This window comes from Rhamphochromis sp. 'chilingali' (assembly GCF_963969265.1).
Source record: "Rhamphochromis sp. 'chilingali' genome assembly, chromosome: 19".
NCBI lineage: Eukaryota > Metazoa > Chordata > Actinopteri > Cichliformes > Cichlidae > Rhamphochromis > Rhamphochromis sp. 'chilingali'.
This window is the reverse complement of record NC_137946.1, coordinates 9,873,040-9,898,393: the sequence shown is the minus strand read 5'-3', so window position 1 is coordinate 9,898,393 and position 25,354 is coordinate 9,873,040.

Genomic DNA, 25,354 nt, shown 5'->3' with positions numbered 1-25,354 from the left:
ACATCAGTCCAAGTTTTTCATGTGGCCCCTGGGAAAATCAATTCCCCCTTTTAATCATGTAAGAACATAGAACCAGAGATGGGCAGTAACGCGTTACTGTAATCTGATTACTTTTTTCAGGTAACGAGTAAAGTAAGGGATTACTATTGCAAAAACGGTAATTAGATTACCGTTACTTTCCCGTAGGAACGCTGCGTTACTAAAACCGTGATTTTTTTGCAAGAATGTCTCATGACAGTGACGTAAGCGAGTGCAACGTTCGTGACAACAGCTGTGTGCAGATCAACAATGGATCATATATCGAGTGCGGGAGAGAGTATGAGCGTGCAGCGTTTAAAGCTTGGAAGTACTGACCTTATTTTGAGTTTGATTGCATAAAAAGTGACAAAAACATTAGCGTCCGTTGTGCGTGGGAAGAAAACTTCTCTTTAAAGTGAAAAAAACCCCTAAACTTCCAAGCAAGCACTGGGAGTGCGCTACCACGTAATGGGAAACTCACAGAGAAACTCGCAGATTCTTCCACTGACCGCTGCGGCACACCTGCACCAGGGCAAACCTCCGCCTACGCCACTCCTGCTTTACAGGTGAAAATAGAGCAACAGGACCGCTAGTCTTTGATGTTATTTATTTTCTGCTGTGTTTTACTTGCATCTATTTGAAAGAGTGAGTGTAAACACACACACAAAAAAAATTATGTGCTGGAATGTGCAGAAAATAAGTTTAAATGTTAAACAAATTTCTTCCAGTCAGAGAATGTTGCATATAATTAAAATTTTTCTTGATGCATAAAGTTAAAAGATTAAAACTAATAAAACAAGTTTTAAAAAGAGACTTTTCCATTGGATTACATTTTGTATGATGGATTATGTAGAAAAAGTAGAATTGGGCTGAAAGATCTCTCGCTTTATCACCTTTTCAGGTTGTAAATTGCGTTTTTAAAAAGTAACTAAGTAACTAATTACTTTTGAAAATAAGTAATCAGTAAAGTAACGGGATTACTTTTTTGGGGAAGTAATCGGTAATTAGTTACTGATTACTTTTTTCAAGTAACTTGACCAACACTGCATAGAACACATCCTATTCATAAACTGGGGCTAAGGTTCATGGTACCTGAGAGTCATGGGAAATATGACACTAGCTCATAATAATGTACAAATGCTATGCTGCACAATCAAAAAAGATCAGATTTCTCACACTTCATGCAAATCACAACCAGAAATCCTGAACACAGAAGTCTACTCAGAACAACTGTATATAGTTCTTAGATGCTTCACAGGTTTACAGCACATATTTTCAAGATTATATAACACATACAGAAACCGATCTCTGAATCTTCTTCAGAGAAACTTGAGCTTTATAATGTGCTTGTTTACCAGTTAACCCACACAAGCATATGGAAAAAATGCAAGCAAATTAAATTTGACTTAACAGGATTTTGACATTAACTTCGAGTCCATATTTTTTTTAGCTATACTAAAGATTCTGATTCTGGTCATACATTATGAAGGTAAGAATTTAAAGTGTTGCAAGATTCAGTAAAAGCTTTAAAACTCAAAATAGAACAGCGAACAAAGGGTTTTTAAGTATAAGACAGGCGTATGGTGTTTAGGGAAGCAAGAGATTGCAGGGGTTTACCAGTGAATTTGAGGAAGTGTGACATCTCATGGGATCAAACTGTGGAGGTGATGTGTTACCTCAGTCCCAGAGGAAAGACTGTGGTAGACACAGTATCTCAGGCGGACAGGAACAGTGACAGCTCTTCCTGACCCTTTTCTCACTCTGGCATCATTCCTTCCTGTTCGTTGATCAGCAGTAACACAGAGAAAGTATTCTGCCCAAGCTGCTGAGACAGAAAAACTGCTGTCTTGTAGTGTAAATAGGAGCTTGGGCTCATTGACAGAAGCTTTACAGTTGCTACGTATACAGTTTTTCTCTATTAACCATCTTGAAATAAAATAATATTCCAAACAATTTATTTCCATAAGAACATTACTTTGTTCCCAACCTTGAGAAAATTGCAAAGTCTTTATCCGTCCCCAGTAACGCTGCATTCCCACTAATTCAGCTTCTCAACTCCATCCTTTCAGATCAGAGAACCAAGCTGAATCAAAATCCCTTCCTGCCTCCTTCTCTGTTCTTAATCACTATAAATCCCATACCGTTTTGTTTTTCTCCTTATTTTAGCAAGTCACACCATTTACCTGAGCACATGCAATCCTTCTGAATCCATAGATCTCCCCTTTCGTTTGTCCCTCTGAGCCAAATTACTTCTGTGGCCTAATCTCATGCTCCTTTCAAATCACCGCCAACCATCCTTTCCTTTGGCAGCTGGACAAATTTTGGGTCATTAAATCACATTAGAGCATTTTACCCACGTCCTACGTCCCAATCACTGCCAGTGTACTCAGCAGCACTTTATAGTTTTCCAGCCACATCAACGTAGACGTTAGTACAGCCTATAAAATTATGTTTGGCTTTAATCGCTTAATATAATAATACCAGTATTTATCTTTGTAATAATTTTGAGAATTTTTTCTATAATTTTCTAGATTGACTATTTTGATTTTTGGGTCTAAGATAAATATATAAAAAATACTACAAAAGAAAAGATTTTCTTTTGAATATAAAGCATCCCTGAAACTTTTGGATAATATCAGATGCTTACTCAACATTTTCATGGCATGGTCTCATCTAGTCTAGTTCTGGTAGTGGCTCCTTTTTCACCGAAAGACAACAAAATCCTGTGTACATCCTGTTCAAGACCTTTACTAGTATTGTCACTGTATCACAGTGATGATACTGATACATAGGTACCTAAAATTCTAGATAAGCAAGCGTATCAGATAGTTTATTCTTCATATAGACACACACCAGACACCACTGCAAGAAACCTAAGACAAGCAAGAGTAAAAGAATAATAAATAATAGAACTCAGGACTTAAATACTAAAAAATGGGAATGTCAGTAAAAAACAAAACTTTGCAAAAATGTATATGTCTACACCGTTTGTCTGGGTAGGTTAACAAACAGGTTTACAGACATCTTTTACAGACAGGGTTTGCGATGTTGACATGCCAGGACTTGTAAATGAACAAATGCTATATCACACAGTGCACATATACACTGCCACATGACAGAGCTTAGCGAAGATGTATTTTTTATTGATGAAAAAAAAACTATCATTGTACCACTACTAGTACTCATCAAATAAGATGTAGTTAGAGTTTTAATAAAAGGCTCATGGAATACATAAATAAATAAGTGAAAATGTTATTTCTGTGTTCACTTATTTTTATGTAATTCCTTGAATGTGTCTTCATTTATCACTAAAACATAATTAAGTAATGTAGGGTTGCATTATAGCCTTTTTTTTTTTACATTTGAAAAATATGTATTGCCATGTAACATGCAAAGAACAAAGGAGACAAACTTTTTATTTTGCATATTTTTTGTATAGGTGAGCTCATTTCAGAATGGCTCCCCCCTACAGCGAGACTCAATTTCAATGCCTGCCTCCATCCACATTTCTCCTCCTGTGCAGAGCCTAGCTATGGGCTGACTATATCAGTATCTGTACCAAACTGGCAATCAGTAGCTGCTTGTTGACACCACAGTTAGTGCCTGCCAGGGGGATTCCAGTTGCTAGGGGATGTGTAGAGCATGGCACTCTGAGCCTCTAAAGCAAGCATCTTTTTTTGTACCCTAACGACTGAACCTACACATGAATATTTATTGCTAGACTTTAAACAAGAAACTGTATTGCTGGTTTGTCGAATAGTTTTCTATTCTTATGATGATAAGGCAAGTAACATTTAAATGTAAATACTGCCAAACACCCAGCAAGTGTCTCATGGCTTTTTTTCAGTGTATTGTGACTAGCACACACTCCATAACCTTGCATACTATTTACACATTGTAAGGACAGCATATTATTTTAGCAAAAGAATGCAAAGCAGCATATAGCATACCATATAGCATGGGTTTTCTATATTGTCTTCTATATTTTCCTATGACTTAGATGGTATAGTACAATACAGTACAGTATAGTACAGTATCTATCTATCTATCTATCTATCTATCTATCTATCTATCTATCTATCTATCTATCTCCATTTCTCTCTGTCTCTCCCTTATTTCCTTTGCAGTACCTAAGCTTCTGAATCATCTACATGAGTCATCCATCCTGTGCCATCATGTACTAACAGGAAGAGTAAGTAGTGGGGGAGACATCATTTGATAAGTAAAATGAGCTACATTATTACCTTTTTTTAATATCATACAACACAGATGTGGATAATGGATGGCCAGTGTTAGGATTTTACTGATAATGATACTTATTGATGCGTTTACTAATACGCCTACTGACACAGCCCTCCATATTTTGGTGTAGCATAAAGACAGAATTTGACACATCATCTCTGCTTCAATCTAAGCAGGCTAATAAAGGGCCATGGTGATATTAAAAACTGTGGTCAGGTGTTGTTGAGCACACAGTACCTAAACTAACTACTAACTACTACAACATAATGAAGGGTGTAAACATTTCACATTAGACTTGGGGTGAGCTTCCCCAGGTATAGCTAAGGAAACTATTTTCTTATCTTGTTTTCCTTTCACTTTCAGCTATGGGTGTCTGACTACCCTCCATCAGGGCTTAAACTTTTCTAGTAGTGTGAATAAGTTCTGGTATAGCAAAACGTTAGATTTAAAAATAGATAAGCATTCTTTCTCATTTTTTTTGTAACTGTTCCTTAATAGGAAAATGTCTGTATCTGTACATATACAACCAGGCACTTTATATAATCATATTTGTATTAATAAATTAAACCTAGTTATAAAAAAGATGACAAAGAACCATCAACAACAAAAATAAATAAATAGAAGAAAAAACTTGCATTGAATTATGCATTAGAACAGTTTATCATATTGCATATATAGTTTAGAAAACATTTAAATAAAAGTGCACTGAAAATAGCTGTGGGTGGTTTTGCTGGCTTTGAAAGAAGTTTGGATTATCATTCTACTGTTTCTAATGGAGGATCAAGTAATACGTCTTCTCTAAAATGATCATTTACACTTAATGCCAGCATTGTAATTTAGAAGGTTAGACTGTGTTCTGTAAGGGGTTGTGATTTTTACCACAGCGGACATAAGCTAGACTCTGATTTTGGATTCTTCACATCTTACCAAGGATATTTTTATTTTTTATTTTTTCCATGAAAACAGTTCAGGTCATATGTCTGTATATACAGTGGACATACTTGCTCTGAAGCCTGGGAGGGTTTTCATTAGTTCCCATATGGAAAAGATATATATAAATCTTACAAAGTTTGTATCTGTCTTGTGTGAAACTTGTATGAAAAGCATATAAGAGTGAAAACAGATATAAGATCCCTTGAAAAATTATATAATGAAACTTGTATGTTTTGGATACTTACTAAAAGAATATATGAACGTAATGAGAAAGTGGCCACTTTCATGAGTAAATCATGTAATCCTTATATTACATGATTTACTCTTATTTACAATAAGAGTTTTTTTTTTTTTTTTTTTTTTTACTGAAATGTATATGCTGGTTTTTCCTCTTCATACTACTTCATACTACTTCATCTTCATACTACTCTCATGAATCAAACATTAGAGATGCCATTAAAAGCCTCTTTTCCCTCTTAGTGCTCTTTGATCAGTTAGTTAGGTTTAACTTCAATAATAAATATGAAATAATGTCAGAATGCAACAACAAAAAATTCTGTCTCTTTAAGGAAATTAAGAATTAAAAAAAAAATTCCACTACAGTAGATTCCTAAGAAAAACATCTGGTTTGATGATTTGTTCTGCTTTCCTCCAGAGCATTATCCATCTGTAGATTTCCAGATAGGAAGAGAGGCATCCTTTTCTATTTACTGAGATTGCAACACAGGGGTGTGGCTCCATGTACTTTTATCGCCCCATTACAGCCACCAGTATGTCACTTGCAACACCAACAATCCACCTACCTAGCATTTCTTCAGAGACACACTTCATAGCAGACAGCCCTGGTACATAACTGCAATTCAACAAACTGAAAAAAAAAAAGCTGCAGATCTCACCTTTGAAGTTGAAATTGAAATGAATCCTTGGACTTGAGTGGATTTTTCTTTGTTTGCGCTACTATTTAAAAATCAGGGCCTCATTGAACGAAGGTTCTCTGCAGGCACTGGATGTTTGTGGGTTCTCTTGAGGCCCTTTGGTTTCCTCTCACGGTCCAAACACATGCTTGTTAGGATTACACTATCCCTGCTAATGACAAAATATTTTAGCAATCAGTGCTTTCACATCAACAGTTTGAAACACTGATTTTTACTTTTATTTTTCTCTTTGCTCTCTCTTGTTGGATATATATTAACATATATTCATATATACAAATTAATCTTGGAGCTCATGAATGATTACCGCATCATGACTCACTGCTGAGGTCAAAACAATACTTTTGAAAACACTCAGGCAGGAAAAGTGTTCACTGGTGCTTCAAAAATAACCACAGTTATAAATGTGAGCATAAGTGATTGTCTGCCTTTTTGCAGTAGTATAGCCTGTGCTGACCTTTACAAAGTACAATTCCTCCACCACCCCCCATATAGACCTGTGATCTGTGGATGGATGGAAAGATTACAGTATGTTGGAATGTTGAATACTTAAACATATGTTGAAAGTATTTCTCCTATTTGTTGCAATTGTTGATTTGTTTTTAATGAAAAATGAAATGAAAATGAAATGAAAATAAAAATAGGTCAGTGAGTCATGGAGAGATTTCAGCAGAGTGTGGTTTTGAGAAATAAAATGCTATTTTGAAGGTCTATGCTGCATATGACATTGGAAATGCTGGATAGGGGAAAAGCTGCCAACAATGGAGAAATCATAGAAAGGTCACACTTCAGTCCATTTCACCACCAGTTACTTTTCTTTGAAAAAGCCAGCACCCGCAAAAAAGCCACTAGTCTTAAATTAGGGTACATCCAATATATCTACATACACAGCAGCTTAGGATGTGGTAAGGAGTCAGCACCTTGCTCATTGACATTTCAGTGGAGTAGATATTGGTCGACAGAGAGGCTTCAATCCAGGGCCTTTGGCTGCTGGTCTGTCTTTATAATGACTGAACCCCTGCTTGCCTGGTTGCCTGTTTTATAGTTGTGCTTGAGGCATTTGTAATAAGTTGAACAAGTGAATCAGTCGCAGACTTGTCTTGACTTGGCATTTACCTCAACAGTGCTGAAACTTGCAGTTTCTCTCTAAACCGAGCACTCTTCTGCACCAAACAAAGCTCAATGTTAATGTTTAACATTTGTACCATGTAATTACCTGCATATTTAATCCAGTAGAAAATGATGTATTATTCCAAAGGAAGAACAATTATAGATCCTTATTTTAAATGGTAAATTATTTTAAAAGATAGACCACATAACCAATCCAAGTAAACCTTCAATGAGAATGGATTTTCTTAAAGACCGTAGTTACTCTAAACTTACATTTTTTTTTTATTGTCACTATTGTTTGTTCTTTTTAAAAAGTGTTTTCCTGATTGAAACTACATGCAGGCATAATTTCCTGCCTCTGTTAAGGCAGCAGCATCTTGCTAAACATAATCTGTTTATTTCTTAATGTGACCCATTTTAACTGAATAGCTAAACTATCTTATGGGAAGGAACTGCAGAGGGGAATACCATCTATTTATAATACTTCAAGTCTTCATTTTAAATCACACAAACTTACTGTACATTTGTATATGTGGCTTGAAATTGAAAGACACAGGTGACTATAATCAATTAACATGTGATAACACTTTTTAATTAGTGACTCTCGACAAATATTATTCCATTTGATTTATTCTAAATGTTTGTGTAAGTGATTCAATGATTTTAGATGCATAATTCACACTATTTGAGTTTTCCTTTAACAAAAGAAAAACTGAATTCATATAGTTTGATAATAAAAAGTTACATGAATACAGAAGTAGTGTTCTATGCACAATGGAGTAGTATCATGTCTGAGGCATTTTGTAATGGTTAAATAAAGCACCTTCTTTATGGCACTGATAGTTTGTGTTTTTGTTTTCAAATAACAGTTTTTCTGTTTTAGTAACTGTGCTTGTTCACTTTGAGGAGCAAAGGTAGAAGACTGATGGCGCTTTCATATTTGTCCATTAAATATAATATCCTTGTAATGATGCAGATAAGTACAATGCTATTTACAAGATAAAAGAGTAATGTGATTTCTAAATTTGACTGTTTTACAGGGTAGGAATGGTCAGGATATTGATGGATAAATTAACCCCGTGTTCAGTTGGAACCTGGTGCAGGAAATGATGCTATTATCTTTACATGTTTAGCCATGCTGGCAGCATGCTTCTATGAATAGTAATGACTTTAGTGATGCCCTGACTTTTTCTTTGTGCCAACAGCAGGTACCTGCTAATATGCTGAAATGAGTCACAAACACTGCATTTGACTGACTTGTGAGTCAGTTTGCTGCCTGTTGGGTTTTTTGTGTGTTTCTTTTTTTTTTATTATTATTATTTTTTGTGAGGTGCACTCTGTGTCCTATCCTCCTGTATTTTCTTCTGGTATGTAACATGTTTTTTAAAAAGTTGATATCAATGGTGTGATATTTACACTGCAAATGTAATAACACTTTTGTTATTGATTGATTGATAATACTTTATTCATCCTGAGGGAAATTGGGTTAAGGCTGCCAGCCGTGCCAGCGCCATCTTACCCTTATTATTAGCAATTGCTTTAATGTACTCCTATCTGAAGCTATGAAATACTGAGTTCAAAAAGTATTCACCTTTGTGTTGTGGTTAGCTCTTTCAGAAGAATAACTCTGAGACATGCAACTTGTCAGGGGAGCAGTCTTTATTGCTCCAGGTACTTAAAGGTGGTTGGCCAGTGTCTGTCCTTTCAACACAACAAAGAAGTAGTTTAGTCAGAGAGTGTGTCTGTGGTGTATGCATTGGCTATTTCAGGAAACAGCAACACTGGAAGAGTAGCAAGATGGTATATAAGCTAATTCTTTATTAAAAGATTTGCCTGTTGTTCACCTGTGTGCTGTCAGACTGCAGGGAGATGAAAAAGTAACTAAAAATATTCATCCTCTTATTAATGTATGAAGGAAAGAAAAAAAACTCCTCCATGTCTTTGTGAAGGTGTGACGTCTCAGATTGTTAATTTGTTATTGCACTTTTCTTTTGCTTTTGACTTCATGACTTAATTCCTATATTTAAAAACATAAGATAATAAGCAAATGAAAAAACTTGAACTGGGGTCACAAGCGTATGTATTAAATTTCATGACGGACTAAGATTTTTAATGACTTACACACTGCTTAATACAACATGACAAAAACAAATGCATTAATGTATTTTTCTGCCTTTTTTGTACACACAGTTTTAATTGGGACCCTATACAGTGTTTTAAGCCATACTGTCCCTAAGGCTCACAATCTACTGCAAGTAAATGATTATACATTTTATTCAGTCATGTACATGCCGAGTGTAACTGTGCTACAGGGTAAGGCCATTTGATTGGATTGGGGGAGACTGTCTACTAATCATCCTCCAATATGCAGAAAATGGCTAATTAATTTGCATGCAGCAAATAAAAAAATTATAATAATAACAAAAATTAATAAATAAGTAAATAGATAAAATAAAAAGTAAAGTAATATTAGTTTATTATTGCCATTACATCATTAACTTTTGGCATTTTATGTTATTGAAATGCCATGCATCATTAAATTACTATTTAAATTTTAATGAAACATTTCTCTAAAAGTAAATTCATAAAAGTCGCCCTATCAAAAAGTTAGACAGTAGCATAATTAGTGGTCATTATAATTCAGAGTTCGGGCATATTTCTTGATAAATTGGCCAGAAGCATAGGCCAAACATCCGACCTTATCATACATAGCCTTTCCTCAGGGTGCTTAAAATTCAATTGAATGTCTCTTTTTATTATGACTTTAAATATGGATGCTTTAAAGGCAAGTCCAGTTTCTTTGAGACCATTTGTGGGAGTTTATTGTGCGCTTCATTTATGTAGAATTTGCACTTTGCCCATGCTAAAGGGTTTCTTTGCTTTTTTTAAGAAACGGCTGTGCCAAAGATCAGAATATGTTTTCTCTTTGCCTGCCTTTTCAAAGTTTGCTGTTTGAAGCAATTGCAAGAAATCACATCCGGTGTGATTTTTCCTGTTTTCTTTTCATTGATGAGATTTGACCTCATGATTTAGAGTATAGGATGTGAAAGAAGCCTTTTTATATCAGTGCTCTTCTTAAATGATTATTTTCTGCGGTCCTCGCTTGTAATAATTTACTATTCGTACCAATTAACCAGTTTTCAATTTACCAGTTAATACCAATGTTCTGAGACAAGTGTGGAGCAGAAAAATGACTGGCCTTTCTATATTACGACAGGTGTCTAAAGCCAATTTGTTGCCCGCCACATATTTTATTGAAAGGATGCCCATGGGAACCTCTTATCTGATGGACGCTTTCCAACAGCTTTGTGCAGACTAAAAGGCTTGGAAAAGTCAACCATTTACCTCAGCCCAGAGGTTTGGGATGGTTCTTTGTTTGCGAGAGCTCAAAGGCTTAGAAAGGCCAAATGCTTATCATAGACCAAAAGACCTTTAAGGCTTTAAGGCCACCTGCTCACAAAATAAAATCTGTTTTGTGACTGCTGCTGGTGATTAATGTTTCTGTGAGCTGACAAGAGGGGTATCCACTCAATCTTTACCTTATTCTTGTGGCATTGCTTTAACTAAGGTTATACTTTGGATTACAATAAACAAACAAATAAATAAATAATAACGCTAATTATATATATTTTTTCCTGTTCAGTGACACTCTGTATAGGTTTACTATAGGCTTGCCCTAATTTTACTGTTTTGTGATTTGGTGATAGAAAATAAATAATTGCATGTTTGCTATTCCTGTGCTAGAAGTAAGCAAAAGCTTTTGTGAATGAGCTGACAGGAGCTTATTACATCTCCATAAAGAGCCAGTGCATATCTGCATCTCCACCTTGATTTCAAGGTTGCTTCCTGGCATGTGTGGCATTTTTCCTTGATCAAAGAGATATCCAGACTGCCCTCCAACCTGGTTGTCATGGGAACAGATGTCACATGACCTAAAGTGAGACAAACTTTGGATGAGAGAGGATTGGCTCTCTGGAGGGCGTCAGTCCCCCTCTCAATTCATCTGACATGGTTACCTAGGAAACAAGGCTGCGAGACAGGAAGCTGAGAAGAGATGTAAGCTCTTGTTTGTTTGGATAACAGCAAAGAAGCTGCCTGTACTCCAGGCATCAAGGGAATATGCTATTAGCTTGAAGATCTCGAAGATGCGATAAAATAGTTATTTATCTGTCTTTTAGTCTCTTTATCTGTCACCCTACTTGTCTACAGTATTCATCAGGTAAGAAAACATAACCACATCCTGTGGGATCAGTGAGCGGCAACTACTTAGTTTCCCCTTCAAATTAAAGCCCGTAACTATTTAACATCACACAACAAGGTTAATGGGTTAACAACAGAGGATGTTTGATGCCCCCAGCTGCCCTACATGACTGATGCTCACATTTGATTTGGATCACACCGAGAATGAGTCTGACAGTCTCTCGATAACAGTGACAGCCCATATACTGATGGGGGCAGTAATCAGTTTGCTTTGGGCTGTTTTACAGGTCCCACTGGCTGTCAGTCATCTCAAACTCCAGACATAGGGCCCATGTGTTATTTCATGGTGGTGTGGCACTGGGGCTTGTGAGTGAGGTTATGAGTACTCGCTGAGACTGACTCTCTGTCGAGTAATCTCTAAAACATTGGCAAGACTTTTTTTCTCCTATGCAGCTTTCTTGTTGATACTATTTATGGGGCAATAGGCCCCTTACCTACTTGATATCCATTCTTCATTCCATTTCTTTAGTACAAGGATCAGGACTACAACAAACAGAAGATCACATCCTTTCCTCACCTTATTCGTCTTTCCTCCTTTCCTCAAGAAACATGAACCTTCCCCCACAGTGAGCTATCAAAAGAAAGATCCAATATTGTATGATACCAGTGTGCTGCTCTGTGCAAGCACAAGTTCAATAATCAGTGACCCAGTTATTTTAATTGCTTACCCACAAACACAAAGGGGAAAAAGATAAATAACACAGTGTTGTTCCTGCACCAGCATCTTATGGCATAAATAAGGAGGGTCTCCCCATTAACTCACATGTGATCAAGGCATTCTCTCACACAAACTCATGAAAGAGAATATTTAAACAGTATATTATCCAGAACTATGATGTATGTAAAAAAGTAAATACATATTCTTTTTTTTTTTTTTGAAAAAGGGTTGGGAGGCTGCAGAATCTAAGAAATAATGTAGACACTCTCTGACCTATTAACAGAAAAAAATATACAAATTTTCAGGTATTCTAAAACTGTTTTATAATCATTACTCTTTTTATCAATGAATTAAATCAGCGGTCCCCAATCTTTTTTGTGCCACAGACCAGTTTATGCCCGACAATATTTTCAGGGACCGGCCTTTAAGGTGTCGCGAATAAATACAACAAAATAAAACTAGTACCGGTACCGAAAAAAAGAAGATTTATTCATAACACACGTGAAAAGACGCAGGAAAACCGAGTTAACGATAAAAACGATAACAAAATAATGCTGAAAACCGATAAAAACCCTGAAAACCATACATTTCACACCTGAGGCTCAACTCTCGCGGCCCGGTACCAAACGACTCACGGACCGGTCCGAGGCCCGGGGGTTGGGGTTGAATTAAATACACGACATAAAATCAATTTGGCGTCAGAGAAGCAGATTTGGGTAAACTAGTGTTCAGTTCTGATTATTACAAAATGCACAGAAATGTCTGATGTAGCAAAACCAACAAGCAGCAGTGCTTACCACCCACCAATCTTCAGGTTGGTGTTCCTTCCTTCATCAATATTATGCTTATTCAATTTAGCCTTTGGACAGATGTATTGCAATATGGCTTTAATAGCCATAGTAGTAGACAGTTTACTTTTGACGTCAGGCTTTAATAATAGAGTTTTAGTTTTAACTGGGTTCTCGGCTTTGAGATCTTTCTCTTGTTATTTGAAGATAATGAATAAGGGAATAGATTAATGAATTTTTCATTTAAAAAGTCTACAAAATCAACACACTCTCATCTTTGTACTTATTTCATAATTAAACAGTTAAAGAATCATGTTTTAATGTTGATTTAATCCATTAGAGAGAGTGAAAGAGAACTGGGTTGGAGCACAAGGCCCTGCTGATAACGAATTCTCTTTTTGTAGGGTCCTGTTTTGATGTTAGCTTTGGAAGTCTTACGAAGCAGCACAAGCAGTGGGATCATTCAATAGTTGATATCTTTGTATATCGTCTTTGCTCTGGGATTAGTTTAATGTTGTCTCTATGTCTCTATGTGTTGTTGCATGATATACAACTGGGCTGGAAGCCATTTTTTATAATTAATGTCTTACCATTACCTTGTATACTTTCATTGCTCGTGTACATCATATTGCAAACATATTACTACTTATACATAAAATTACTTTGTTGTTTATATTCATGTGACCCTTTGGATGCCAGTGTAATCATGGAACAGTTATTTCACGAACAGAAATTAAAATTTGTCTTAATTATTCTTTAATATCTCCAGAGGATTGATCCCACTGACGTTTGTGATATTGTGACTTATCCTTTTATGACATTAGTTTTACTTTTGCAACTTTCAATGACTTGTCTCAACAGCGGTGGGTTAAATTGTTATGGTTTTTGTGGCACACATTCAATTCCTGCCCCAAGTGGAGGAGTTCAAGTATCTCGGGGTCTTGTTCGCGAGTGATGGGAGAAGGGAGCCGGAGATCGACAGACTGATTGGGGCTGCAGCTGCAGTGATGCAGACGCTGCACCGGTCCGTCGTGGTGAAGAGGGAGCTGAGTGTAAAAGCGAAGCTCTCAATTTACCGGTCGATCTACGTCCCTACCCTCACCTATGGCCATGAGCTGTGGGTAGTGACCGAAAGAACGAGATCGTGGATACAAGCGACAGAAATGAGCTTCCTCCGAAGGGTGGCTGGCCTCTCCCTTACAGATAGGGTGAGAAGTTCGGCCATCCGGGAGGGGCTCAGAGTAGAGCCGCTGCTCCTCCACATCGAAAGGAGCCAGTTGAGGTGGTTCGGGCATCTGACAAGGATGCCTCCTGGGCACCTCCTGGGTGAGGTGTTCCAGGCATGTCCCACCGGGAGGAGGCCCCGGGGCAGACCCAGGCCAGCTAAGAGATATAATCTCCTGGCTGGCCTGGGAACGCCTTGGTGTTCCCCCGGATAAGCTGGAGGAGGTGGCTGGGGAGAGGGAGGTCTGGGCCTCTTTGCTTAGGCTGCTACCCCCGCGACCCGGCCTCAGATAAGCAGATGAAGATGGATGGATGGGTGGATGGATGGACATTCAATATCGATTTTTGTTTAGATCTTGCAAACAAACAACATTCTCAGCAGCCAGCAAATCAGTAATGTTTAGTGATTATCTTTATTAGTGCATGCTAGAATGCTAACAGTATGGATGATTCAATACTCAAGCCATTTAACATTTACTACAACTTTATTATTATGTTTAAAATGGACTGAGCTGGAAGTGTATCATTTCTAACAAGACAGCTGCTCTCTTGTTAGAAATAAAGAGCAGCACTGAGAGACAACATAAATGAACTTGTATGGTTAGACCAGCTGTGATTTAATTCTTGGTCTGTTTGCAGGACCTTTGTTGTGTTTTTTAATATATTATTTTCTCAAATTCTCAATCACTGCCTGTTACCAGTTCTGCTTTCTGAACAAGGCAACACTTATCCATTCTGTGAAAAAGAAGCTTTATGCCTTTTTATACAGTCTTGGTTAACAGAAGGAAGTTGATTGCTCTGCAATACATTGTTGACCTGTTCAAGTTGTGCTGGTATAGGCTCTAGCCCCCTTTGCCCTGGATTGTATAAGTGGAAAAAAATAGATGCATGGAGGAATTCACTAATTTAATCTGAAGTGCTTTTTATTTTAACTGAAATCCATTTACTTGGATAATTTTAAATTCAGTTTTTGGCAATCTGAGTTTGAAAAACTCACATGATATATTAGAGAAATGGCTATGATCAAATACAATTATGAGTAAGACATAAGTCAGAAGCTGCTCAGGCAATAGGACCTTGCAACATGAAGAGTATAAACATGAAGAAAACACATCTGCATAAGTAATTACTTTCTTATTTATCATTTTTCTTTTTTAATCAGCATGTTTTTTTTCTGTGCATATGTTTTTATAGATGGACTAACGGTGCAAACAGAGCAGAAATCTGCCATTCCAAACTTTATCAGACATAACTGACATTTGCAACCTTTATCACGCTCCCTCCAGGCCTCGTGTGAATGAGCTGGCATCTGGATTGTAACCTGTGACATTTAGACAACAGTTGGAGCAATTTCAGTAGCCATCAAAACACTTGTAGGGTTTTTTTCTTGGGGGGGGGGCTCATATATGGGAATATCTGTGAATATTCACTTAAAAAAGTAGTCATGATGCTTAAAACCATGTATTATTGGTTTTAATTTCATTTAAAATGCTGACCATGTGATTATGACTTTTTTATTATTAAGGCTGGCCTGTTTGGTAATTTAGCAAACAGCTGCTTGTTTGTATAAGGATTTGATGAGCAGTTGCACTGCCAGCTGTGGAAACTTGTTTACAGTAATACCTTTTTTTCCCCCCCACTGAAACTAATCCCAGAGAATGATTAAATCAAGCAGTATATCTCTGCTGTGGTTAGTTGAAAATTGAATTGAAATTTAAAAAAAAAAACCCAAACATGACAGTAATATCTTTGTGTTGGTATCTATTACGTCACGTTTAGTGGGGATATTGATACAGTGGTTATATATCAGGGTGCGCTGACATGCATTTTATGGGGCTATATAATCAATTTCACAACTGTATGCCAACATTATAATAACATCATCAAGTTCGTGGTAATTATAGCTGCAGGCTCTTCATTGATCTCAGGGCAAAAAGGGTGATCCCTTTTCAGCTGCAGAATAATAGCTAAACCTTTAACCTTGGCTTGAATCAATATAACTGCAGGATTCTACCGCCACTGTGAATAAGCAACACTGCTGGACACCTATTAGACATAACAGTCATGAAATTTTGCCATTGTCTTCTTCCTCATAAACTTCATCCATTACGGGGGGAAAGTTATTGTGTTTGATTTGTGGTGGGCTGATTGTTCTTAATATTAATTAGATTCAGAAAACCAGGAAAATCTGGGTATGGATGAATAATTCATGTTTGTTTTTGAACCAGCCTTGTGAAACTGGCATTCGCTAAATAATGTATGACTGTGTGTCTTTGATAATAGGGTTTGCATTAGGAGTAATATGCTTTCCTTCATTCCACAGGGCAGATTCTTGCCTGGCCGAGTTATTGTGGAAAAATTGATTCCCCTAAAACACAGTGTGCCAGAAAACATTAGTCAGCATTGTCTTGGAGCCAGTTCATACATAGGAAAGTGCTAAACATGTTATGTTGGAAGGTTAAGGATAGTTTTGAATCTCATATAACTTCATTAAATCTGATTATTCCCATAATAAAGAAGAACTGCTGAACAAAGTGATCAATAAAATTTAGCAGTGATGAGAAATCATGAGAAAATCACGAGAAGCCAGGAGAAATCCACACTTTGATGTTGAATTCGACCTATGTTTGAACAGTGTTTATTAGCTATATCTTAAAATCCAAATGAGAGTTCTTAGTACTAAGTGGCAAGAATGTAAACCTTTAACAATTAGCATTTAAGATACGACCTGCTCACTGAAGCTTGAAGGCAAAGACTGAAGCACATGTGATTCTGTAAAACGTGTATAAATTCAGTAAGGGCTGAAGGAACTGCTTTAATGAGAGTTTAAATAAAGCAGGGAATTGAGATGATGTGCGTGCATTTAAACTTGTACTCTGAATGGAAATAAAACGGTCCTCTCGTAGAGGGAATAATTATGAAAATAAACTATGGATAATGTTACAAGCAGTGCTTCTAATCAACACTGAAATATTGCAATAGAAATAGAAATGTATTTTATTCTAGTTAATATTGCTAACAGAAATATATAGCATTATCTAAGGCTTTTTCCTCTGTTGTGTAAGGGGAAAAATGACATTTGAGTGAACAGAGACACGCAAATAGTTTTCAATCTGACATTTGTAGGTTTCATGATATTTTTAGATGCTCTGACACAAGCACAAACATGACAGAGCATTGATTGTTGCATTTGTCACAGAGAGAAAGAAGGGAGAAGAGACTGTCAGGAACAGATTTCTGTGGTTTAATTGTATGTCATGCTCAAATTCACAATTACAAAAACATTGACATAGAACTGGTTCATTTTTCCCATTTATTATTTCAAAGCTGAGATTAATCACATGGAGGGAAATAATGACTAAACCTAATCATGGACTTCTGCTTCTTGCTTTACAATAATTACAGTAAGACTAGCTGTTGAGTTGTATGATTTATGACAGAAAGTGACAGATATTAATGGATTTTGTAATTGGTGCATGTGCTTATAAAAAATGGCTTTCTGGCTTTGACCATGTAAAAAAAAATGATTATTTTGAGATTTTGTACAGGGACACAGAGTCAGCATTATGCTAGATATCTCCACATTCAATATGCAATTGGTGGCAAAGACTATATAACATGTGTCTCAAAGTGAATCACGTGTCTGGTCAAATGAAAAAACAAAACAAAACAAAAATCAAGCAAAATAAAAAACACAGAGAAAAGGAAATAAACTTGTAGCAAATGGTACTAAGTGCAACATAAGTTAAATGTATTTCTGTCTGCAACTGCTTCTCTTCCAATTACTTTTCAAAATAAAGCAGTCTTTCCAGGACAAATTTAAAAGTTGGAGCAGAAACTGTTAAAGGCAGCCTTTATGTTACCAAATGATTTATTAAAGCATTCCTACTATGCCTCAAACTGCTGAGCAAATGATAAACCAGGTAGCCATTGTGTTGATAGGTTTTCTGGGCTCATGTCACACTTGATTTAATCAAATTCCTTAAATTACAAACTAAATTTAACAAATAAATAAGTCAAACTCTTTTTAAACTCTTCCTGGCTTGCTATCTCATGACTACAGTACTGGAAACTACTCAATAGAGAGTGATAGTAAGAGAAAGTGAGGGATAGATGGTTAAGTGAGTAGCTTAGAGAGGGTTTTTTTCTCTCTTTTTTTGATGAGGTGTGCAGTTGTGTGTGACAGGTTGAAGAGACAGAGGCAGACGAAGTCAGACCAAGATAGACGTAGAGAGAAGGAAAGGGTAGAAGCAGATAAGAGGTAAAGATAGGTAGGTGAAGGAGCAGTCAGGCTGTTTACACTGGCAAAATGGATCACTGGAATACCATGGAGATGCTGGTTTTCTAACCCCGTAACTAGTACTGTGATGCATGAGACTACAAGGTAAGATATGAAATAAAAAGAATGCAGGACAATAATACCAAGTGCAATAATCCTTTCTGTCATCGTTGTATTTTTACTCAGTTGTATATAGTATTTGTATTTGTATTCTATTTTTATCTTATTGTATATTTATTTTATTTTATTCTACTGTATATAGTATTTTATTTTATTCTATTCTGTACAGTTGTGTACTGTATTTATTCTTATTGTATTCTAATTTTTGCCTCATAACTTTTGCACTGTCCACTTCCTGCTGTGACAAAACAAATTTCCCACGTGTGGGACTAATAAAGGTTATCTTATCTTATCTTATCTTATCTTATCTTATCTTATCTTATCTTATCTTATCTTATCTTCAGAAATCAGCACAAAGATACACATTTTGTCATGTTTCCACTCCTGGTAGTCGAATATATTTAATAGAAAACCAAAGGAGGATTGTTATGAATCTGTGCACCAACTGGAAATACTAAGTGTTTGCTGGTGTAACATGTGATATATCGACGTTTTATAAAATTTCCGAGGTTCATTTTTTTTGCTAAAACTTCTTGGTTTAAGTTTAGAAACAATCATTCTTCATCATTATCTATCAGAGATTTTACATGCGAGTACAACTGCAAGATTTCACCTACATAATGCTGATTACTTTGTCTATTGATTATCAGAAAGGAGAACACACCTTCTTTCCCAGTAGTAGGTAATGAACCTGCCTTCTGCTCCTGATATATCAGAAGTGATTTTGACCTGTAATGGCAAAAAAAAAAACTGTTCTGGATTGTGACTAAAGACTAAGAAGTCTCACACAACAATTCCTTATGACAACATAGAGCAGAGCCCAGCTATAAGCCTGGACTAATTAAAATTAGCGAGCCAGATGTTTGCTGCTATTTACTTAGCATATCCCTTTGACATGTATAACTTCATGCCAAAGATTCTGAATGAGATTTTTGAATTCATACATAATTGCGTGATATTTTATAAAATGGAAGGCTATTTTGCTTGTATTTTCCCTGTAGAGGTGGGTACAGTTGCCAGCTGTACTCAAGTAAAAGCATATTTGCTTTTAGACAGCTGTGATTTAAGTGTAAGTGAAAAGTCCTTGCCAAAATAATTATTTTTGGCAAGTTTCTTAACACCCAGATGATGCAACTTGGACATATAATCACTGACAAACCAAGGATCATTTAGTATTTTTGGATCTTAGCACACTTAGCAACCTAAGTGAGGTTGATAAGTCTCAGGCTTCTATCCAAGCGTTGACCTGCTCAGTGGCTCAACCAGTTAGTCCAGAAGCAGAGGAGTTGAAGAAACTGTAGCATCTTTAGTTCGTATGGATCAACTGGCATTTACCCCTTCCCGAGGCTTTATCATTGTAAATTCTTGTGTAGCTACCAAGCTCATCTATGTGCCACAGAGACAGAACAGAATGCCGTCTCTCACCCTTGCTTCTGCCTACTTCACTGCACTCTCTGCCCACTTCCTCCGAGTTTAAAATTTAGTTCCTGCAGAGGAAACTTTGAAGGGTCTCTATATAAAGAAGCAGCTAAATGACATGAGTGACCTCCAATTCCTCTGTCAAGACAGTGAAAGGAAGCTGCATATTGTTGATGTGCCTAAAAAGTCCAGTGCTGCTTGGACTCGTATGCCCAGCTACTTGCGGGGGAATTGGCCAATAGCTGATGTCTAGCTCAAAGCCTTTCACAGTGGCACTTCATATAACAGCAGTGGCTAGAGAAGTCTTGGCAGGATGCCATACTGATAAATCCATGCCTGACTTCTGCACTGACTGGATCCCTCAGTTGTAAAATGACCTGCAAGAAGAAATCGGGCAATCTAATAAACTTTAAATTATATTTAAAACCTACCACTTTACTTTATTTGTTCAATTATATTTTGTTTGATTGATTTAATAGAACTGGTTATAAAACCATCTTCCATTGCAATAGCTTATTAACTGTTACTTACGTAAAGTAAATTGTAACTTATTGCCCTATTATTATTATTATTATTATTATTATTATTATTATTACACTAAAGGGTCCAAATGTTTAGGTAAACAAAGACAGCAGTGCATTTTGTTGCCATGGAATTTTGTAGGCTGGAAAGGAAACAACAACGACCTTCCAGTGTGATTGGCTGCTGGCAGTTGAATCCACCATGACTGGGTTGCATCCAGAGCAGAACACACAGAGAGAAAAATAGAGAGAGAACAACTAGAGGTGCACTGAATCAAATTGTTGGAGTCAAACAAAAGTCAGGCTGAATGAATAAAAATAAAACATTTATGTCTTTTATTTGTTTAAAGCATCCTGCCATACAAATGAAGTGCAATTTTGTGAAACAAAAGTAATTCAAGAAAATCCAACTGAGTAAATGTACTGCTGCCACACACTTCTGTGTGTGTCACATTGCTGACAATACTAGTCAAAAGCAGCAAAAAAGGAGACATTATAGAAATTCAGAAGCCGCTACAGTACTTAAGTACACGGAGAATCTTGCTTGTAGAAAGCTATCATATTTTCATATAAATGCATCCCATCACTGTCCCCCAAATATTGCGCATTGCTTTCAGTATACTTACAAACAAATGTCAGGGATCGAAAGTCTCTCTGTGCAAAATAAAAGGAAAGAAAGAAAAAAATTTAGCCATATTTTCCGATTACAGATGCGATTCCCAACCCCCTGAGCCACGGTTGCCCCTGAGCCATATTTTCATTGCAACACCTCTCTCCAGTTACCTCCTTTACCAGCAGTGTCACACTCACAGTGTTGTTACCCCATCAGCTTCAGTTTGACCCAGCCTCGCTGGTGCTCACCTCTGCCCTTTCTTCTGTGAATTTTCTGATCTACCTTTCCAGCATTTGAATTAACTCTGCTCCATTACTATGTCGTCTGCTGCACCAGGAACTTCAGAACAACCCTTAGGTTATCCATGCTGATGCTTCTTCAGCACTCTGCAACCCGACCAATTGCTCTTCATCTCCTCGGTGTCCTCTGAAAAAAGGTGCGTAACATCATATGTATCATTTTTGCATGTTTTAGTGTACCTATGGTTAATAAAGGCAAAATGATAGTTTGTTCACATTTCTTGAGCATGCGAGCTATATTACTCTGCAACACTGAACACATGCAATTCAGTCACAGGTGGCAGGGTGGTCGAGCAGAGGCTGAAAGAAGATTTAGCTTCTCTGTCAGAGTGGTGATCTTACTTATAGTGTGTGTGCTGTGCCACTTCACTCTAAAGCAGTGTGTGATAGCCTGCTGTGGTCTTGTTTTCCTGTCTTGTTTCCTGCTCACCTACCTGGAAAAATCTCCTCTCCGTGTTTTCAAACAACCCCCTCAGGCTAACTGATGCACTTTAAGATGTGTACATTTTTAAGGGAAAGCAAAATAAAAATAAAATAGCAACAACTTTTTATGCGTGCCCCTTATGTCTGTTTTGCAATATGGTTAGACAGTGGAAAGAGAGAGCGAAAATACACCATACTGATGTTACCGAGGAGTAGCTCATTTTGTTTGAAGGCATTACTATTATAGCTGTGTAGCAGGGGGCAACATTTTGAGTCAGTGTGAAATCAAATAACATGCTGACAAGTTTAAGATGTTTAAATTATGAGATCATTAGCAATCTTTTGCAGTTCTTTCCGTTCTAAGCCCTCTTTGAATTACGCATATACAATAGATTGGCATATGAATGGTAAACAAGGAAATAAAGTTAAGATGACAGAATTTGACACAATAACCAAATAATATGAACCCTGCATCCTTGGGGTGTCTGTTGCTGTGATTTGGCGCTATACAAATAAAACTGAATATTGAATATTCTAAGATCATCATTCTGTACATACCTGGCTATTTCTGGGGATTTTTTGCCTTTCTTTCACAATCCTTTATGTTGTCTTTTCTGCTGTCACACTTTTCAGACAGAGTAGAACATGAGGACACAAAGCCAAGATTATGATAAAGACCTCAGAGTCTTGCTGAGACTGACAATGGTGTGGCTTGTTATCCCTGTAAGTGTAAAACATGAGAAATTTATCAGCACCTGTTAAACAAGCACAGCGTAAATTTGCAGAAATGCGTCATCTTCGACTGTTCCCCAGCAGTCAACCTGCTGCTTCCTCGCATCTTGCAGCCGGCATGTTTTACACAGACATCTGGTGCTTGTTAGGCTAATAGCAAATTGATGTGGAAGAGCTTAAAACCAATTCAAATTATACGCAACAGTTCAGCATGTGTCTTAAAGTTAGTTAAATAGTAATTGACTTCAGTGTGAAACTGCCCAGGCCATCTTTTTTACTTACAGTGGTACCTCAACTTATAGAGCAGCGTGTTTCTTTTCTTTAGGAGAAAAATATGTATTTGCCGCATGCTCTTACCAAATTTATTGGACTTTCCTGTGTCGGACCACATATTTGATTGTGAGGATATGTAATATGATAATAGTTGGTGCATCAATTTATTTACTAGTCAGCTCACACTTCACAATGATGTATTTGATAAAACTAATATTATTGTTTGTCATATCAGAATCTAACACAGTTCAGTCCTGAAAAAAAAAAGTATGTACCCATTTATTGCTTGCATAGAAATTCAAAGGGTGAGTAGCAGCCAGATCCCGCTAATCCAGTTGACCTGATTAACTGATCATCGGTGCATTTTGAGTTGGTCTGGTACATTCAGGTGTGTTGATACAATGGCACAGTCTTCCCAGGAGTGGACAGCCCAACAAAATCTTCCCAAGGTTCCAGGACAATCAAAGCCCAGGGAATCGTCTCAAACTCCACATCCCTCCATTAACATGTTAAATGCTAATGTTCAGGAAGGTACAACATCTCTAGAATATTTTGCATCAAAAAACCACAATTGGACATATAATAGTCCCAAGCAAATCCTCAATGTAATGGCTACCCCCCCCCCAAAAAAAAGACCTCATCCTGATTGAAATGTTACGGTGGGACCTTACGAGAAGCAATGTTGTAAAGAAGAGTAGGCCAAAAGTTCTCCACAACAATGTGAGAGACTGATGAAGTCATACAGACATACTTCAAGTTATTGCTTCTAAAGTTGGTTCTGCAAGCTACTGAATTGTGAAGTGTATTTAATTTTTCACAGGACTCCATGAAAACTGTTTTCACAAGACAGTATATTTTGTCAGTAAGCGTGAAGTGCCAAATCAGCACATCGCTTTTTAAAAATTTGGTTAAAGAAATAAATTGGAAATATCTACCAGCAGAGCCACTGACTTAAACAAGAAGCAATTTTCCTGGTTTGTTACTGTCTCTGAACGATCCACAATTCTACATGGAAATGAGTCATCAAACCTACATGATGACGTGTGTAATTAGGTTTGTAAAGTACCCTAGAAAGAGATCTTTAATAAAGTTAGCAAGACAGCCATGTCATATCACTCATTTTTCTTTATCACACAGCAATATGATACTGTTTTTGTTAAAAACTGAATACAGTGTGATTGCATTGTTCTCACTCTATATTGAAGCAATTTCAAAAATTTCCATCCCAAGAAGTTTAATAAAAAGCACCTAAAAACACCAGCATATTTCTCCAAGTACCACTTGTTTAAAATTCCACTGAAATGAAATTTCTTCATTGCATGTTTTCTCCATTTTTTATTTTATATATGAGTGTATGTCTATCTCTTTATGCAACTGATCGACTGATTGTCTCAGTGCATGGACTAAGCATATATCAACCATTCTGTGAAGTCACATTCTGGTCTCACTCATCTTAAAAAGAGGAGCAATTAGAGAAGTCACTGAGGGAGTGTCATTTAAAATGTAACTGAAAAACTGTATATCCATGGTTCCTTGCTCAGAGCTGTAAAGAGAAATATGTGTCTTGATTTTAAAATACTGACCTACTTCCACAAGTACCAGACGTGACTGTTTTCTAAAGTCTAAATGCTAAAACCAGAGACCATTGACAAACAAATACTCTATCTGAATCTTCCAGTGTTCACCCAAAATAATTTTGACACGTTTTATGAATTCCACATGACAGTATCTCATCCTTAAAACCCCTAATGCTACACTGTTAAAAAACAAAAAAAACAAATCCTAAAAAAACAGTAATATTCCGGCAGCTGGGACGCCAAAATACTACCGTAAAATAACAGAAAATAACATAAAAACATAAAACATAAAAATACAGTTATTTTCAGTAATGAAAATAGAGTTTGTTGCGCTAATTTTACATGGGATTTTACATTTTCCAAGTGCTTTTAGACATTGAATTAGGAACATTTTAGAGTAAACAATGAAATTACCTATAAGCAAGGTCAATGAATGTGCCAACATGAATAATAATGCTTAAATTTACAGAAATATACAGTTGGGTTAAATAACATTATTTTATGTAAAAAAAATTGTATATTTAATTATATTTGATGTAATACTACATTATACAGCACAAAATAATTTATCTTTCAAAACAGGTCAGAAAACTAGATATTGGCTTTAAAATTACAATTCACTGTCAATTTTACATAATATCACATGTAAATTTAGATTTTAAGTGTAATTTAACTTAAATTTCCTGAATATTTACTGGACTTTCAGTTTGAATTAAGTGCTAATTAAATGCTCCCTGTAAGATTGTGGGTTTTATCTGTCACAAAACACCCAAAGAACCCTTATTAAACAAAACCCCTGATTATAATTACATCAAATATTATGTTAATTCTTGATCATATGTTGTGTATGAGCAGTTTGTATAGGTTTATTTTACTTATAAGACATGAGACATGGTTTCAATCATTAACATGGATTTTATTGACAAGAAGATA